The sequence below is a fragment of the Pristiophorus japonicus genome, chromosome 6 (assembly GCF_044704955.1).
Source record: "Pristiophorus japonicus isolate sPriJap1 chromosome 6, sPriJap1.hap1, whole genome shotgun sequence".
Lineage (NCBI taxonomy): Eukaryota > Metazoa > Chordata > Chondrichthyes > Pristiophoridae > Pristiophorus > Pristiophorus japonicus.
Window position 1 is genome coordinate 249,744,182 of NC_091982.1, and position 19,637 is coordinate 249,763,818.

At 43.6% G+C, this 19,637-nt stretch overlaps 1 pseudogene; it reads right to left on the bottom strand.

The window, feature by feature from the left end:
* Window positions 1–3,436: 3,436 nt before the first annotated feature.
* On the bottom strand, window positions 3,437–16,421 carry LOC139266292 (extracellular calcium-sensing receptor-like; annotated as a pseudogene).
* Window positions 16,422–19,637: the final 3,216 nt, after the last annotated feature.

Consider the following 19,637-nt stretch of genomic DNA (forward strand, 5'->3'; position numbering starts at 1 on the left):
GTTGCGGCCACATCTGGAGTACTGTGCACAGTTTAGGTCTCCTTATATGAGAAAGGACATACATGCCTTAGAGGCGATGCAACGAAGGTTCACTAGATGCATCGCTGGAATGAGAGGACAGATTGAGGAGATTGGGCCTTATATTCTCTGTAAAATAGAATAATGATAGGTGATCTCATTGAAACAGGTAAGATTCTGAGAAAAATTTGAGAGAGTAGATGCTGAGCGGTTGTCTCCACTTGCTGCAGAGTTTAGAATTAGTGGATATGGTCTCAGGATAAGGGGTCGGCCATTTAAGATGAGGAGGAATTTCTTCACTCTGAGTGTTGTGAATCTTTCGAATTATCTGCCCCAAAGGGCTGTGGATGCTCAGTCTTTGAGTACATTCGAGGCTGAGGTCAATAGATTTTGGACTCCAGGAGAATCAAGGGATATGGGTACCGGGTGGGAAAATGGACTTGAGGTCGAAGATCAGCCATGATTGTTCAGAATAGCAGAGCAGGTCGAAGGGCGGCATGGCCTACTCCTCTTCCTAATTCTTATGCTCTTATGTTCTTCGCTGCGTTTATTAACATTAATCCAAACTATCCAAACATTGCTAACAAACGAACATTCAAAACCTACTATAAAATTATGGTGGTCTCCTTTCGCAGTTATACAAATTAAAAACACGTCTACATATTAAACGAACTTGTAAACAATTTTCTCCGAAAAGATTGCTGCGGAAATGAAACATAGAAACATAGAAAATAGTTGCAGGAGTAGGCCATTCAGCCCTTCTAGCCTGCACCGCCATTCAATGAGTTCATGGCTGAACATGCAACTACAGTACCCCATTCATGCTTTCTTGCCATACCCCTTGATCCCCTTAGTAGTAAGGACTACATCTAACTCCTTTTTGAATATATTTAGTGAATTGGCCTCAACAACTTTCTGTGGTAGAGAATTCCACAGGTTCACCACTCTCTGGGTGAAGAAGTTTCTCCTCATCTCGGTCCTAAATGGCTTACTCCTTAGCTTTAGACTGTGACCCCTGGTTCTGGACTTCCCAACATTGTGAACATTTTTCCTGCATCTAACCTGTCTAAACCCATCAGAATTTTAAACGTTTCTATAAGGTCCCCTCTCATTCTTCTGAACTCCAGTGAATTCAAGCCCAGTTGATTCAGTCTTTCTTGATAGGTCAGTCCCGCCATCCCGGGAATCAGTCTGGTGAACCTTCACTGCACTCCCTCAATAACAAAACTGTCCTTCCTCAGGTTAGGAGACCAAAACTGTACACAATACTCCAGGTGTGGCCTCACCAAGGCCCTGTACAACTGTAGCAACACCTCCCTGCCCCTGTACTCAAATCCCCTCGCTATGAAGGCCAACATGCCATTTGCTTTCTTAACCGCATGCTGTACCTGCATGCCAACCTTCAATGACTGATGTACCATGACACCCAGGTCTCGTTGCACCTCCCCTTTTCCTAATCTGTTACCATTCAGATAATAGTCTGTCTCTCTGTTTTTACCACCAAAGTGGACAACCTCACATTTCTCCACATTATACTTCATCTGCCATGCATTTGCCCACTCACCTAACCTATCCAAGTCGCTCTGCAGCCTCATAGCATCCTCCTCGCAGCTCACACTGCCACCTAACTTTGTGTCATCCGCAAATTTGGAGATACTACATTTAATCCCCTCGTCTAAATCATTAATATACAGTGTTAACAGCTGGGGCCCCAGCACAGAACCTTGTGGTACCCCACTAGTCATCGCCTGCCATTCTGAAAAGTACCCATTTACTCCTACTCTTTGCTTCCTGTCTGACAACCAGTTCTCAATCCATGTCAGCACATTACCTCCAATCCCATGTGCTTTGACTTTGCACATTAATCTCTTGTGTGGAACCTTGTCACAAGCCTTCTGAAAGTCCAAATATACCACATCAAATGGTTCTCCCTTGTCCACTCTACTGGAAACATCTTCAAAAAATTCCAGAAGATTTGTCAAGCATGATTTTCCTTTCACAAATCCATGCTGACTTGGACCTATCATGTCACCTCTTTCCAAATGCGCTGCTATGACATCCTTAATAATTGATTCCATCATGTTACCCACTACCGATGTCAGGCTGACCAGTCTATAATTCCCTGTTTTCTCTCTCCCTCTTTTTTTTCAAAAAGTGGGGTTACATTGGCTACCCTCCACTCGATAGGAACTGATCCAGAGACAATGGAATTCTGGAAAATGACTGTCAATGCATCCGCTATTTCCAAGGCCACCACCTTAAGTATTCTGGGATGCAGTCCATCAGGCCCTGGAGATTTATCGGCCCTCAATCCCATCAATTTCCCCAACACAATTTCCCGACTAATAAGGATTTCCCTCAGTTCCTCCTCCTTACTAGACCCTCTGACCCTTCTTATATCCGGAATGTTGTTAGTGTCCTCCTTAGTGAATACCGAACCAAAGTACTTGTTCAATTGGTCCGCCATTTCTTTGTTCCCCGTTACGACTTCCCCTGATTCTGACTGCAGGGGACCTACGTTTGTCTTCACTAACCTTTTTCTCTTTACATATCTATAGAAACTTTTGCAATCCGCCTTAATGTTCCCTGCAAGCTTCCTCTCGTACTCTATTTTCCCTGCCCTAATCAAACCCTTCATCCTCCTCTGCTGAGTTCTAAATTTCTCCCAGTCTCCGGGTTCGCTGCTATTTCTGGCCAATTTGTATGCCACTTCCTTGGCTTTAATACTATCCCTGATTTCCCTTGATAGCCACGGTTGAGACACCTTCGCTTTTTTATTTTTATGCCAGACAGGAATGTACAATTGTTGTACTTCATCCATGCAGTCTCTAAATGTCTGCCATTGCCCATCCACAGTCAACCCCTCAAGTATCATTCACCAATCAATCCTAGCCAATTCACGCCTCATACCTTCAAAGTTACCCTTCTTTAAGTTCTGGACCATGGTCTCTGAATTAACTGTTTCATTCTCCATCCTAATGCAGAATTCCACCATATTATGGTCACTCTTCCCCAAGGGGCCTCGCACAACGAGATTGCTAATTAATCCTCTCTCATTACACAACACCCAGTCTAAGATGGCCTCTCCCCTAGTTGGTTCCTCGACATATTGGTCTAGAAAACCATCCCTTATGCACTCCAGGAAATCCTCTTCCACCGTATTGCTTCCAGTTTGGTTAGCCCAATCTATGTGCATATTAAAGTCACCCATTATAACTGCTGCACCCTTATTGCATGCACCCATAATTTCCTGTTTGATGCCCTCCCCAACATCACTACTACTGTTTGGAGGTCTGTACACAATGAACAGTCAACGCTGTTTCTGTGAAGGGTACAACTACGAAAATACTTCAATATGTCTAGTCATTTCTCCTAAGATAAGTTGAGGTTTATGAGTTTAAGTATTAATTCTAGCTTGTTAAGTTTGAATATTTTTTCTCATCAATAATTTTTTGGTGTTCTCTTCAGGCTTTAACAAGATAATGTAACATTTTGGAGCAAAGATGCAGTTCAACAGCCCAAAGCTCGATGCTAAAATTGCAAATATTTCCACAGTGACCGTATATTTTCCGGGAGTACTCACATAAGCGGGGATAAACATTACCCAAACTGCAAAAAATATGAGTATGCTGAAGGTTATCAGTTTAGCTTCATTGAACTTGTCCGGTAAGGCTCGGGCCAAAAAAGCTAAAATAAAACACATACAAGCTAGGAGCCCAATGTAACCTAACTCGCAGCATAAAGCAACTGCGGAACCCAAATCAAACTCAAGGATAATCTTTGCATTTCGATACTTGGTGTTTTTTGCTGGGAGTGGGGGAGAAGTCACCAACCAGATCACACATCTTATAATTTGGATCAATGTACAGAGAAAGACAATTGATCTTTGTTGTGTGGGCCCAAACCATTTCATCACATTACTGGCCGGCAGGGTTACTTTTAATGCCATGAGGACGACCAGAGTTTTACTAAGAATACAAGAAATGCACAGAACAAAGCTAACTCCGAACACAGTGTGACAAACCATACATGACCATGGTGATGGCTGTCCAATGAATGCAATGGAGCACAGAAAGCACAGTATTAATGAGATTAGTAGATGGAAACTTAGTTCCGAATTGATGGCCCGTACAATGGGAGTGTTTATGAAATGTAAGAAAATAGCTGCAACAGCTCCTGTGATACAAGCTCCAAACAGTGAAATCGCCGTCTTGAAAGGAGAGGAACTCAATTTCTTTCCGAATGCATTGATCTTTTTGGTCATTGGACCAATAGTCTGTAGGGCCCTTGATACATTATTTAGAATCTGTAGAGAAACAAAGGAACTGATCCTTCAAATACTGATTTTTAAATTATTTTTTGAAAATGACCCAAACTGCTATCTTGGTAAATTAAGTACATGAGTTGGTATTATATCTTGCCCAATTTACTGCTGAAATATTAGCAGAGGTGCTCATTCTTGCCCACCTGTTTGGTTACTGATCTCCCCATCAGCACAGGGTAAACAATCAAAGCATCAAACAGGCTGGCCGTTACGAACCGCTCTTCTTGTACCTGCAAGACAACTGTCGCTACACGTTGAGAATGGCACGTGGAGACAGGAATCTCGTTAAACTTCAATGCGTTGTGGAATTGTAGCTCGTTGATCTCACTGATAATTGAGGCTTTGCTCTACAGAGTACTTTCATCACTTCCTTCACCCTGTGTAACTATTAGAGTTCACTGTAAATAGATTTTCTGAAGGGAACTGAGACACAAACTATTTGAACTCTGATATTATAAACATCAACAACATACTGCTAACTACGAACTCATATTTAAAAATGTTTCCTTTGTAGCGATCGTTGGAAAATTAGCAGAAATGAGTTGCGATAAACACACGCTATACTTAATAGGAGAACAGGACTTGTGTGAAAACGTAGCAATGAATCAGACAACAGTGGCACAGAGTAGGCGCGAACGTCGTTCATTGTAAGTTATTCCAGAAAATCAACAGAGAGAATAAAATGACGTGTAAAGTAGAAAAGTGTTATTGAATTTTCACCTTACATTTTGCAAACCAACTGATTAATCGATTTTGTCGGCTCAGTTCTCAATGCTCATTGGCGCAACTATGAGTTTTTACTTACCGCTGGAACTCTTGGTATGGTAAGGATATCCATTTTTAGCAATTTGACATTTTTTCAAAGCTCTACAGGAAATGGGTCATAATGGGGAGGGGTCTTAGATTCAAAGTCAGGCTGACTGGCTAAAAATGTGTCGGTCGGGGCCTCTGCTCCGGTCAGTCACATGTGCTGCCACGCTCTCTCCACTCCAAGAGGAGAGATTCCATCATGTTTTTGCTTTGGCCATTGAGCCACCAGGAAGCGTTTCAGCTGGGCCAGCGGCCTGGCATCCAAGAGGGGGCGCCACGCTGCCCATTGGCGGCCCGGCCGAACCCGAGGGCAGTATTGTCCATTGTGGCCATGGCAGTGGGCCCTCCCCTGTAAGGGCGGCCGTGTTGCCGGGCCGCACTCAGTGCAGACATGGTCAAACGGCAAAAAAAAACCTGCCGGGGGCACCGCGTGGCGGGGGATCGAGGGAGTCAGGTGAAAAATGATGGGCAAGTATTTTTATTGTTTTAATTGGTGTTGCAACCACTCGGACAAAATGGGGTCCAGTCCAAAAAATTCCCGGCCTGTTGACCCCAAAGCAGCGGCCATTCTATATTTAGGAATGGCCACCACAAACGTGCATTAACGGGTCTCTTTGAGACCCTGCATTTCGGCCCCATCAAATTAATATTCGTTACTAGAACAGAGGAAAGCGAAGGATAAGGAAAGGCCTTTGAAGCTCAATCACTCGCGCATTAACTCTCCCGTCGTGGAATCGAATTTATTTTTGAATGATTCCTATCATTATTCCTCCCCTATTTCGCGTTGTCAATTAAACTGAATATTCCTCATTCGTTGGCTAAATAAATCTTTCTGTTTCACGTTTACATTTCAATAAATTCCATTAATCTCCTCTGAACCTATTTTCCTGATGCACTTTGAAATAAAGATTGGGGTTTACATTATCCATACTATTTGTATTTGTTACACCTTCACTCATTCCTCCTTCTTTCGAAGAACATAACAAATAGTTATAAGTTGGATAGCTGTTTGTAATTATTACACTAGTAAACAAAATTTCGCTTTGAACTTTGATTTAACATAGCTTTCTACAAAGGGTTTTTGCATTTTTTCTGAAGATGTGGATGAACTGACAAGCCAGCCTTGTTTGTCCATACTCAAATACCTTGAGAACATTCAAAGATAACCGACAGCGTGGGACTGGCTCATTTGTAGATCATTTGTAGGTCTCACCAGTGTAGGTAAGGAGAATCCAATCGCTGAAAGGCATAAACATTCCAGTTTGGATTTTTACAATAGTTCAGCAACATTTATTCCAGTACCAGGCCACTGATTGAATTCAGCACCTTAACTTGCCTTAATGAATGACTTGAACTCGCCACCACTGGGTTACTAGCCCGATGTCATAACAACTGCACTACGGTACCATATTTTTGATGTGAAATGAAATGTTAGGTTGACACATACGATAATAAAGTTTAGATGAATGCCCATCAAAGATAGTGAACCTGATTGTAACCAAAGCATTGAATGGTCAAATCTGCATTGAACAGACCATGGGCTAGAACACCCACTTTTTTTGTATGCTTAAGACCCACTTAACGCCCATTTTACCGCTGCAATGACATCTAACGCCCAAAGAAACATAGAAACATAGACAATAGGTGCAGGAGTAGACCATTCGGCCATTCGAGCCTGCACCAGCATTCAATACGATCATGGCTGATCATTCCCTCAGTACCCCTTTCCTGCTTTCCCTCCATAATCCTTGATCCCCTTAGCCGTAAGAGCCATATCTAACTCCCCCTTGAATATATCCAATGAACTGACATCAACAACGCTCTGTGGCAGGGAATTCCACAGATTAACAACACTTTGAGTGAAGAAGTTTCTCCTCATCTCAGTCCTAAATGACCTACCCCTTATCCTAAGACTGTGTCCCCTGGTTCTGGACTTCCCCAACAACGGGAACATTCGTCCCACATCTAACTTTTCCAGTCCCGTCAGAATCTTAAATGTTGCTATGAGATCCCCTCTCATCCTTCTAAACTCCATTGTATAAAGGCCCAGTTGATCCAGTCTCTCCTCATATGTCAGTCCAGCCATCCCGGGAATCAGTCTGTGAATCTTCGCTGCACTCCCTCAATAGCAAGAACGTCCTTGCTCAGATTAGGAGACCAAAACTGAACACAATATTCCAGGTGAGGCCTCACTAAGGCCCTGTACAACTGCAATAAGACTTCCCTGCTCCTATATTCAAATCCCCTAGCTATGAAGGCCAACATACCATTTGCCTTCTTCACCGCCTGCTGTACCTGCATGCCAACTTTCAATGATTGATAAACCATGACACCCAGGTCTCGTGCACCTCCCCTTTTCCTAATCTGCCGCCATTAAGATAATAATCTGCCTTCATGTTTTTGCCCACAAAGTGGATAACGTCACATTTATCCACATTATACTGCATCTGCCATGCATTTGCCCACACACCTAACCTGCCCAAGTCACCCTGCAGCCTCTTAGCGTCCTCCTCATAGCTCACGCCGCCAACCAGTTTAGTGTCATCTGCAAACTTGGAGATATTACACTCAATTCCTTCATCTAAATCATTAATGTATATTGTAAAGAGCTGGGGTCCCAGCACTGAGCCCTGCGACACTCCACTAGTCACTGTCTGCCATTCTGAAAAGGAGCCATTTATCCTGACCCTCTGCTTCCTGCCTGCCAACCAGTTCTCTATGCACATCAGTACATTGCCCCCAATACTATGTGTTTTGATTTTGCACAACAATCTCTGTGTCGGATCTTGTCAAAAGCCGTTTGAAAGTCAAAATACACCACATCCACTGGCTCTCCATTGTCCACTCTACTAGTTATATCCTCAAAAAATTCCAGAAGATTTGTCAAGCAAGATTTGCCTTTCATAAATCCATGCTGACTTGGACCGATCCTGTCACTGCTTTCCAGATGCGCTGCTATTTCATCCTTAATAATTGATTCGAACATTTTCCCACTACTGATGTCAGGCTAACTGGTCTATAATTACCCGTTTTCTCTCTCCCTCCATTTTTAAAAAGTGGTGTTACATTAGCTAACCTCCAGTCCATAGGAACTGATCCAGAGTCGATAGACTGTTGGAAAATGATCACTAATGCACCACTATTTCTAGGGCCACTTCCTTAAGTATTCTGGGATGCAGACTATCAGGCCCTGAGGATTCATTGGCCTTCAATCGCATCAATTTCCCTAGCACAATTTCCTGCCTAATAAGGATATCCTTCAGTTCCTCCTTCTCACTCGACCCTCGGTCCCCTAGTATCTCTGGAAGGTTATTTGTGTCTTCCTTCGTGAAGACAGAAACAAAGTATTTGTTCAATTCTTCTGCCATTTCTTTGTTCCCCAATATAAAATCACCTGAATCCGACTGCAAGGGACCTACGTTCGTCTTCACTAATCTTTTTCTCTTCACATATCTATAAAATCTTTTGCAGTCAGTTTTTATGTTCCCAGCAAGCTTTCTTTCGTACTCTATTTTCCCCCTCCTAACTAAACCCTTTTTCCTCCTATGCTAAATTGTAAATTTCTCCCAGTTATCAGGTTTGCTGCTTTTTCTGGCCAATTTATATGCCTCTTCCTTGGATTTAACACTAGCCTTAATTTCCCTTGTTAGCCACGGTTGGCCACCTTCCCCATTTTATTTTTACTCCAGACTGGAATGTACAATTGCTGAAGTTCATCCATGTGATCTTTAAATGTTTGCCATTGCCTATCCACCATCAACCCTTTAATTATCATTTGCCAGTCAATTCTGGCCAATTCACACCTCATACCATCAAAGTTACCTTCCCTTAAGTTCAGGACCCTAGTTTCTGAATGAACTGTGTCACTCTCCATCTTAATAAAGAATTATACCATATTATCGTCACTCTTCCCCAAGGGGCCTCGCACAACAAGATTGATAATTAGTCCTATGTCATTACACATCACCCAGTCTAGGATGGCCAGCTCTCTAGTTGGTTCCTCGACATATTGGTCTGGATCACCATCCCTAATACACTCCAGGAAATCCTCCTCCACCGCATTGCTACCCGTTTGGTAAGCCCAATCAATATGTATATTAAAGTCACCCATGATAACTTCCGTACCTTTATTGCATGCATCCCTCATTTCCTGTTTGATGCTGTCCCCAACCTCACTACTACTGTTTGCTGGTCTGTACACAACTCCCACTAGCGTTTTCTGCCCTTTGGTATTCCGCAGCTCCACCCATACCGATTCCACATCATCCAAGCTAATGTCCTGCCTGACTATTGCATTAATTTCCTCTTTAACCAGCAATGCAAACCCGCCTCCTTTTCCTTTCTGTCTGTCCTTCCTAAATGTTGAATACCCCTGGATGTTGAGTTCCCAGCCTTGGTCACACTGGAGCCATGTCTCCGTGATGCCAATTACATCATAACTGTTAGCTGCTATCTGCGCAGTTAATTCATCCACCATTTTCTGAATACTCCTCATTTTGAGGCACAGAGCCTTCAGGCTTGTTTTTCTAACATACTTTGCCCCTTCAGAATTTTGCTGTAATGTGGCCCTTTTTGCTTTTTGCCATAGGTGTCTCTGCCCTCCACTTTAACTTTTCTTCTTTCTATCTTTAGCTTCTGCCCCCATTCTACTTCCCTCTGTCTCATAGGTTCCCATCCCCCTGCCATATTAGTCTAACTATTCCCCAACAGCACTAGCAAACACTCCCCCTCGGACATTGGTTCTGGTCCTGCCCAGGTGCAGACTGTCCAGTTTGTATTGGTCCCCCTTCCTCAGAACCGGTTCTAATGTCCCAGGAATGTGAATCCCTCCCTTCTGCACCACTCCTCAAGCCACGTATTCACCTGAGCTATCCTGCAACTCCTACTCTGACTAGCACGTGGCACTGGTAGCAATCCTGAGATTACTACTTTTGAGGTCCTACATATTAATTTAGCTCCTAGCTCCCTAAATCCGCCTCGTAGGACTTCATCCCGTTTCTTACCTAAATCGTTGCTACCTATATGCACCACGGCAACTGGCTGTTCACCCTCCCTTTTCAAAATGTCCTGCACCCGCTCCGAGACATCCTTGGATGTCCACATATCGCATATATATCGCCCATTTTGACACAAAATTGGAACTGACGGGAATTTTTAGGAAACTTGTCACCGTGCATTATTTTCCCATGTGCATAACGCCGGGGAAAAATATTACCGCCCGGCCACTTTTTTGGGGCATCATCATCGGAATGGGCGACATCAACACCCATAATATCGCCCAGTCTTATTTTCCACTCAAGATTTAATAATACCGCCCACTTTTTTTGTTGTAACAAGCATATTTGGTAAAACTAATGCCCAGGAGATCACCCACCATCACTTTCACCACCTCACGCACACATCGCCACAATATCGCTCACCCAACAAACCGCCCAGAAAAAGTGCAATTGTTCTAAACGAATGCCAGTGGTGTGGCTGCCAATTTTAAAATCACAGGTCGTTTCATTCAAAAGGCTGCTTCAACTTCGGGGGAGTTTGCATTGACTCTGGAGTTCTTCTCAGGTGAAGTGAACATCTCAACAGACATATTTTCAGACTCTAGACTATTGGGGGTTTACTCTAGGTATATTTTAATGAGGAAATCATTGCTTCTGATCAATCGCTATTATACTTTCAATGCAATGGGGCCAGCAAACAATAACTGTGCTTAAGCAGCGCTTCAGGTATATTGACCACTCAGGAGGGGAGCCAGAATACAACCCTGAGCAAGTAGGTAAACTCGTGATCTTGTGCTCCATGCTGCACAATCTGGCTATCAGGAGGGGCCAAGAATTGCCAGAAGGCACTGATGCTCCACCCCAGGAGAGAGAGGAAGAGAACAACGAGGGGCTGGATGTTGAGCTAGGGCCAGACAATAAGGCTGGCTATGAAACCATGCCCATGATCCTCTCCAGACCACAGGAAAGGGCCCGTGGTGGCTACATAGCTGCAAGACTCTTATATGAGGAGCTTATATCTGAATGATTTGCCTGAAAGAGCGTTGATTGAGTGACAACGCTGATACACTGCTGTGTGTGTGCAGCTCAGACTTCAACGGGGCCCATCACCTTGGTGCCAGTTAAAGTTTACGTTGATTGAAGTTAAGTTGTATTTAACCCTTTCATGTTAAGGAATCATCAGTGTGTAATGGTCCAGCTATCTGAGACAATGTGCAACAAGGTTATGTTCCATAAAAAAATAAAAAAATGTTGTACCAACATTGGTCTGAAATCATAAGTATCACAAGCAATAATACCCAACCCCCGCCCACACCCCACTTTTTCCAACATTGACATCAATCAAATGTTCAACATGACCAGCAACACAGAATAAAAGACAAAGCAGGATGGTGATCCCCATTACAACAAATTACATACACCCAGATGGAGACATAACACAGCCATCACCTGCGGGCATGCACCTCACTTTCATTCCCCCTTCTCCTTCTTCTCCGCACCTCTACCCCTTCCCCTCCTTGCTCCATGATGCCTGGCCGAGGATCTCCTCAGGCGGTGCCACATTGAGGGGGATGAAGGCAGATGTGGTGGTTGCATGGGTATGGGAGCAGGGGGTGCCGAGGCGGCAACATTCTCTGATACAGAAGCAGGATCTTGGTCCTTGCTCTAATGTCATTCACAGTGGTGGTGCGGAACCTAGGGGTGGAGTGCTGCGCTTGGGGACCACGGGGAGGCAGTGTTTCTGGCTATCGCATTCAGGGCCTCCGCCATCAGTGGAATGTGCTCAGTCATGGTGGCCAGCTGTTGAGATATGCCCCCAATGCTTCGATGAACTGGTCACCAATGTCTACAGTCCTCCTGGACAACTGTACCTTCTGTCCGCTCTCATGTGGCGCTCATGGAACAGACCTGCCACATCCATGAGACCTCCGCGGGGTCGGCGCCAACCTGGGGACAAATGGGGTGCCCTGTGGTGAGGTGCTTGGGGCCGGTACCTCCAGAGTTGAGGCGGGAATGACCGGAGGACCACTAGATGGCCTTGGGGTGGAATGGCTTCTGGAGCATGGTGATGCAGGTTCCTCGAAGTCTGCGCTCTCATCCATGGAGAACAGACTCAGTGGATAGACGGGCGAGAATCGGAGCTCCTCAGCAGCAGATGTAGCATCGTCCGGAGAGTCGGGCCCCGCGCCACCACCTTCTGGCCCCTGTGGGCTTGTCTTAGTCTGCGCTGCTAGCTGAGCTGCAAAACACAAATTAGGTTATTACAGGAAAAGTGGGTGCCAGGGTCACAAGGTGAGTCCAGCGGTACAGACAACATATGCACGACAAAAGCACCACCACTCTCAAAATCATCACAGACATCACATTTCATGACCATCAACATATTGCATTGCAATAATTTTCATTAAGCCATCATTATTTTTATGACAAGTTTAGAAATCAGCTATCATATATGATTGTTCACATATGAGTTGGTGTGGCATCTATTGAATTTACATCACGCAATGGTGTAAGCTTTACTCACATGGCACCACTTCAGGATCTGCAGAAGCATCTGTGGCTGCCTGGGTGTGCTTCCCCACGAGTACGAGCACCAGCTCCTCCATCTCAGTGATGTCGCTGGGGAATGGTGGTCCCCCAAACCGTTCACCTCTGCACAGACCTCATTGTCGATAGCTTCTTCTGTAAAAGATGACAGGACAGCATGGCGTGAGATCATTGTGTGATATCATTGCTAGGTACTGTCACAGAAACTGATACAACACAGAACCGACAGATGTAATCATGATTATTATGAAAATTATCATTCTTTACCTAAAGACGTGCACCGTGACCGCAGGCTTTGAGTAAACAATCCCGCAAAAAGTGAAACACCTCACATCTGCTGATAGTCATTCATTACTTTTATAAATCAAATTATATAAATACATAAGTAGATGTAAATCAATGTAATACTTACTCTTGTGGATCCCACAAAGTCATTCCATCGTTTGCAGCATTCATTGCCCTCAGGAACCTCATTGGTCACCGACGAGACCATCTCTGCTATCTCGGTCCATATCCTCTGGTAGGCCTTTGGGGTAGGCTTCCCACGTCCCCCTGTGTCAAGTCACCCAAGTGTAACTCGACCTCCTGCAGGAGGGAGATATTTGCATCATCCAAGAATCTCCTGGCTCTTTTGCACCCTCCAATGCGCTCCTCTCCCACCTCACTGCTCTCTCCAACGTCAATCTCCAGAGCGTGCTGTTATGCCTCCTCCTCTCTCTCCATTAGTGGCCAAATTCGGGCAAATATGTGGCTGGTAACAGCTAATTTTTCTTTCCCTATTTGCTGTGAAGCTCTAAATTCTCCCTTCTTCCTCCCAAAGCTGCCACACCACATCCAAATACGCCTTCAGTCCGTCTGAGCTCCCTCTCTCTCTCTGTCTCCTCTTCTGCGCCTGTTATGATGACCCTTGACATCCTGAATTGCGGGAATCGAGCATCGCAATGCTGTTGCTAAGGACGGCAACACTTTACGGCAGAAGGTCAAAAAGAGTTCATGCTACCGTCCATGTTATATCGCTCGCGGTAACGCCCATTTTCAAAAATGGACACTAGGTGCTTTGAGAATGGTGAGAAGCCGGCAATCTGAAAACCCTTTTTTTTACCCACGCCGAAAATAACGGCCGCTTTTGGGCGACAAGTGCAAAAGTGTAAAATCTAGCCCCATAACAAAAAGACAGCAGGTTTAAAAACAGAATTGGAATATAGGAATTGCTAGACGAAAAAAGACCAAGGTTCATCTAGTTCACCTTCCACCATCCTGATAGTCCCATCATACAGCAAGAATGGAGTTGCTGACAACTCATAGCAAACGATCTCTATCAATTAATCAAAAGCAGAGTCGGGCGTGGCGTAAGGAAATCCTGACTGGTGGAGAGATTTGGAGAAGCTTCGGTCCAAAGTTCCCTGTTCCTCCACAATACTACACTTATCAAATGTCATGCCGCAAATCACTCATATAGTGTATCCCAAAATGTTACTACCTAAAATAAAGCCATCTAATGTGCAATTGAATGAATAGTATACGCTTCCAACATATTCCAGGGGAACCTGCTCCATAGTTTCACCAGATGCCCATGGATGACTTGCTTCCCCAGATTAGTTTTTTTTTCTACAATTGGTAAGGTTCTAATTATCACATATTCAAAACCACTCCTCGGAAGGAGTGACTGAACAAAAGATTTGCTACGGTTGCTGCACGCAGCAATCGTGTAAAATCTTGCTTCTCATCAATCTTTCTCTTTTTATAACAGTAATAGTTCAAATTGACGCATTTACGGTGTCACTTCAGACAGACTCCAACGTCATCCTTTCTCTTTTACGTAGATATAAAATGGCCGTAGTTTCTTTTCCAGAGCTGTTCTATGCCAAACGATTCGACTTTCAACCAACGCGAATTCCTTTCCTGTAGGCAGCGCTACATCGTAATAGCCAACTTTAAAAAATTGAACCCACCCATCAGCACGCTTCTGCCAATTTACTAGGTCATAGAAAGCGATGGGATCTCCATTCTTATCAAAGCTTACTTCCTCTCCAAACTGGTTGGTGAAACGTACCTCCTTCAGGTAGTGTAAAAGCTATGGAAAAAGCAAAAAAGATACATCTTCTGCAGCTTCAATTATATTTCACATTGTTTGCAAAAGAAAAATATAGCATTAAATGAATTACCAATACAAAGATGTTGGAACCGCAGCCCTGAACTGCTATGTTTCCCGATAAATAATAAATAATTTTGCTTTTTAGGATATAGTGCAACTTGCGACAATTCCTCACCTGCCAGGGTACAATGTTTGACTTTTGGCCACATGTACTGTTGATAAATGAGCCATTTCCATTTTCACACAATTGTAAATTATGAAGGGCGTGAGCTGCCGCATATACCGCTTTATACACATTGTAGGAAACTCTTAACTGTGACACATCGGTGCATGTAGTCTCAATCGTCTCCAAGCTCTCTGAACCAGTGCACGGTTTGTATGGAGTCGGTGATGAGTTTTTCCCAGAGTCTGATTTGAGGTTTTGACGCTACAGCCGAAAACCTCCTGCCAGAGTTTTTCGACAAACGGATTGTGTGGCGCTGTGGAAAGGTGAAGTTTTACCAGAAACTCTCTCAGTCCGGGAATTTCCGCTCTCCTGATTCCAAAACCGATTGTTTCAGACAGTATTTCCCGAGTTTCCTCAGTCCACAGTTGGAATGCTGTGACCCAAGCTTCACTCGCTAGCAGCTGGATATCAGTAATATTCTGCCGTCTGATCTCCTTCACCAAAGACATCGTGTCACTCTCCACAGAATATTATGATCACCTTAGCAGAGGACTTTTGAATGGTCTGTGCAACCTGTCGCATTCTTTCCCTCGTACGATCAGGTGAAAGGAATTCGATGTAGGCGATGCAAATTTAAATTTTGCAACCTCTTCAATTAACGATCTCATCCCAAATCGGCCATAATCGTTATCTTCAGCCACAGCGCCGATCCAAGTCCATTTAAAATACTGTATGACCCTGACTAAAGCTTTCATCTGAACATTGTCACTGGTAATTGTTCTGAAAAAATTTGGGAACTCACGCTTGTCACTGAGGCATGCACATAAAGCAAAGTAGCTGACCTGTGGGGAAGAAATTGCAAAAGATATTTGAATCTTGGAAACAAAGAATCGTACAACACAGAAGGCCCATCGTTCCTGAGCTGTCCATTTCGTTTCACAGCCCTGCTCTTTCTCATAGCCCGGTAACTGTTTTCCTTTTCAAGTATTCAGCCAATTAAATTTTGAAAGTTACTGTCCAATCTGCTTCCACCACCCTTTCAGGAAGCACATTTCTGGTCATAGCTACTCGAGATCAACATTTCTCCTCATCTCCCCTCTGGTTCTTTTGCCAAATACCTTAAATCTGTGATCTCTGGTTACCGACCTTCCTGCCACTGTAAACAGTTAATAGTAATTTTAGACATGGACATGTACTTCGTCCATACAGATCTTACCATACCAGGGCCACGACTCTCGACACTGCGATAGATTGCGATGATCCTTGATCTCCCACAAGCAGGGGCACTGATGGAACTCCTGCACACGTGTAATTGGAACCTCTTCCCTCTTTCCCCTTCAGTAATTTGAAGGCTCCTTTCAGCCCTTCAGAGGGCGAGTCACAACTGTCTAAAATCTTATAACCCAGAGTTATGTTAGGAAGCAGCTCTGGGTTCCTGTTTATTTCTTCTATTGCAAACGCCATGGTTACGGTCTAATGCAGACCACGTTGGCTGAACCTGTCACACACACGGGGAAATTTGACTTCCAGACAGTATCATTCCTTCCAGATGATTAATCATTGCAAAATTAAGAATAATTTAAGGATTTTTTTCTTCATTAGAACAATGCATATTACAGGGCAATATAAAAGAAACGTTTAAAATTGGAGGGGAATGGAACATGGTACATAGAAGCAGTACGTTTCCAGTATCTGAGGGCTGTAGAATGAAAAGCATAGGTACAAGATTGCTTTGTCTTGCTATAATTGTACAGGGCCTTGGTGAGACCACACCTGTGGGCCGAAATTGGCCGACATAACACAGTCGACCACCTGCGTACTGCCGAGAAATGGGCGGAACTTACGCATCGACTAATTTTGGACTCCCTATCTAAGGAAGGATATATATGCCTTCGATGCAGTACAACAGAGGTTTGCTAGATTGAGTCGTGGGCTGAGAGGGCTGTTTTATTATGAGAGATTGTGTAGAATGGGGCTATACTCCCTGGAATTTAGAAGAATGAGAGGTGATCTCATTGAAACATAAAAGATTTCAAAGTGGATTGACACGGTAGATGCTGAGAGGTTGTTTCCTTTGGCTGGAATGTCCAGAGCTAGGGGTCACGGTTTCAGAATAAGGAGAATGTCATTTAAGACCGAGATAAGGAGGAATTTCTTCACTCAGAGGGTTGTGAATCTTTGGAATTCTCTAACCCACAAGGCTGTGTATGCTGAATCTCTGAATATATTCAAGACTGAGATAGACAGATTTTTGGAGTCTAGGGGAATCAAGGGATATGGAGATAGGGTGGGAAAGTGGAGTTGAGGTAAATGATCCGCCATGATCTTATTGAATGTTGGAGGAGGGTTGATGGTCCGTAGATGCTATTCCTGCTCATAAGCTCATATGTCTTATGTTCTTATGTTCTTAAGATTAACAATAAGAGGTTTATCACAGAGGAGAAAGAAACTTCATCACACAGAGAGCTGTGAGGCTTAAATTCGCTTCCAGAGTTAGATGGATGAAAGAAAATGGGTCCAAAGAGATACGGGAACAGGGCGGGAACTATGATCATAACTATTTGCTGGAGTGGAGGCTACACATTGACACAAACTGGTTTACTGAGAGTTATACACTTGTTACAACTCGTAGTCTAGCTCCCAAGAGCGAGTTGTATTTATACAAGTAGAACCCTGCTCTCAGCATCTATTGTTTGGGAATCAAGGTGTCACGCCGCGTTTGCTTTGTTTATCCTGTCACTCATTTACACAATTGCATTGGACATCAGCAGCAATGTACAGTCTATAATCGTTCGTTTAGTAGAAGTCTAAAATGTCACAATTTCGGGAACAAATTAAATACAATTGCTGCAAAAAGTGGTTTGTGTTGATGGAATCAGGTGGGCGCAAAGTACTGGATTGTTAATCGTGATCTATTTCGTGGTGCTGTACCTATGTGTGTTTGCTGCCAATAAGAAGTTGTCTGGACAAATGAGGAGCTTTTCTGGTTCTATAAAGTCAAGATTTGTGTTTTATTTTTACACTCTTTTCAGATAGCCTTACATTGTTTTCTGCTGTGCTTATATATCCAGGTGGTCCGTTGTAGGCCATTGGATCTCATCCATCCTTATGGGCTTCTCTTTATAACATCCAGTTGACTGATGAATAGCTTCACTGAATTGACCCCAGCCACCCATTTGGGTAATCCAGCTGTAGTTCACCCCCTTGAATAACGAGATGCTTCCTGGCATCTTCTCCACCATTAGTATTTATAACCATGAAACTGTGCCCTTGCTGCTAACGTGACAACTGGAGATTTGCGATTTTATACCTCTTCTACTGATCTCCACACTGGTTTTCTGTCATAGCACATAGAATCATAGAAACATACTCAAACGGAAACTATATGGTCCATCATGCCTGTACGGGCACTTTCAAAAACTTATCCAAATAGTTCCACTCCACCATAGCCCTGCAGCTGTTTAGGACCCTTGTCAGACCACACCTGGAGTACTGTGAGCAGTTCTGGACACCACACCTTAGGAAGTATATATTGGCCTTGGAGGGTGTACAGCGTAGGTTTACCAGAATGATACCTGGACATCTAGGGTTAAATTACGAGAAGTGGTTACACAAATTATGGTTGTATTCCCTAGAATTTAGAATGATAAGCGGTGATCTGATCTAAGTTTTCAAGATATTAAGGGAAACAATAGGGTAGATAGAGAGAAACTATTTCCTCTGTTTTGGGATTCTCGGACTAGGGGACATAGTCTAAAAATTAGAGCCAGACGGTTCAAGAGTGAAACTAGGAAACAATTCTGCACAAAAAGATTGGTAGCAGTTTGGAACTCTCTTCATCAAACAGCAATTAATGTTATATCAGTTGTTAATTTTAAATCTGAGATTGATTGTTCTTTGTTAACTAATGCTACTAAGGGGTTTGGGCCAAAGGCGGGTATATGGAGTTAGATCGCAGATCAGCCAGGATCGCAGTGAATGGCGGACCAGGCTCGAGGGGCTGAATGGCCTAATCCTGTATATCTAATCTGCTTCCCACACCCTTTCAGACAGTGCCTTTAGGAACATAAAAATATGTTTGGGGGAAACAATTCTCATCATCTCTGTGTTAAAGCTGTGAACTCTGCTTTTCGACTCAGCCGTCAGTGGAAAAAGTTTAAGTCATGCATCGAGTTGTATTTATGCGTTTATCGCGAAACAACTGGCACATCTTACTACAACAAAGCCGAAGGCGGCCACCGCACTCTACACTGCGATACATTGCGATCATCCTCCAACTCACACATATTATGGACATTTATTTACTTATTAGCTTTATAAAAAACTTCACAGTATTGAGCATCTCTATCATATTTCCCTTTAACATTTTATTCCCTAAGAACTAGCCCGGTTTTTCCAGTCTCTTCGCATTTCCCCAGATAGAACGACGGAATAACTAAACCAGTTTAAAAAGGGACACTTAGAAGGGAAACAAAGATGGACAAACAACGAAAGCACGACAAAAAAACGCGAAAAAGGAAAAAAAAAATGAAATGATGTTCAGAAAAAATCCAATCCAGACCGGAGTATTTTCAAATTTACAAATTAATGATGACTGTCACTCACTTCACAAAGCGCACCGGTTGAGGGTTAGATTGGAATGAGTTAGAGTCCGGCGCTGCTCGTAAATGTATTGGGAAT